Source organism: Mustela nigripes, chromosome 3 (genome assembly GCF_022355385.1).
Source record: "Mustela nigripes isolate SB6536 chromosome 3, MUSNIG.SB6536, whole genome shotgun sequence".
In the NCBI taxonomy this organism is placed as follows: Eukaryota; Metazoa; Chordata; class Mammalia; order Carnivora; family Mustelidae; genus Mustela; species Mustela nigripes.
In genome coordinates this window covers 105667763-105668603 of record NC_081559.1, presented here as the reverse complement: position 1 = coordinate 105668603, position 841 = coordinate 105667763, and positions in this window count along the sequence as shown.

Genomic DNA, 841 nt, shown 5'->3' with positions numbered 1-841 from the left:
GGCTGTCCAATTTTCCCAACACCATTTATTGAAGAGGCTGTCTTTTTCCATTGGACATTCTTTCCTGCTTTGTCGAAGATTAGTTGACCATAGAGTTGATGGTCTATTTCTGGGCTCTCTATTCTGTTCCATTGATCTATGTGTCTGTTTTTGTGCCAGTACCATGCTGTCTTGATGATGACAGCTTTGTAATAGAGCTTGAAGTCTGGGATTGTGATGCCACCAACGTTGGCTTTCTTTTTCAATATCCCTTTGGCTATTCGAGGTCTTTTTTGGTTCCATATAAATTTTAGAATTATTTGTTCCATTTCTTTGAAAAAGATGGATGGTACTTTGATAGGAATTGCATTAAATGTGTAGATTGCTTTAGGTAGCATAGACATTTTCACAATATTTATTCTTCCAATCCAGGAGCATGGAACATATTTCCATGCTTTGTGTCTTTCTCAATTTCTTTCATGAGTACTTTATAGTTTTCTGAGTATAGATTCTTTTCCTCTTTGGTTAGGTTTATTCCTAGGTATCTTATGGTTTGGGTTGCAATTGTAAATGGGATTGACTCCTTAATATCCCTTTCTTCTGTCTTGTTGTTGGTGTAGAGAAATGCAACTGATTTCTGTGCATTGATTTTATATCCTGACACTTTACTGAATTCCTGTACAAGTTCTAGCAGTTTTGGAGTGGAGTCTTTTGGGTTTTCCACATATAGTATCATATCATCTGCGAAGAGTGATAATTTGAGTTCTTCTTTGCCGATTTGGTTGCCTTTAATTTCCTTTTGTTGTCTGATTGCTGAGGCTAGGACTTCTAGTACTATGTTGAATAGCAGTGGTGATAATGG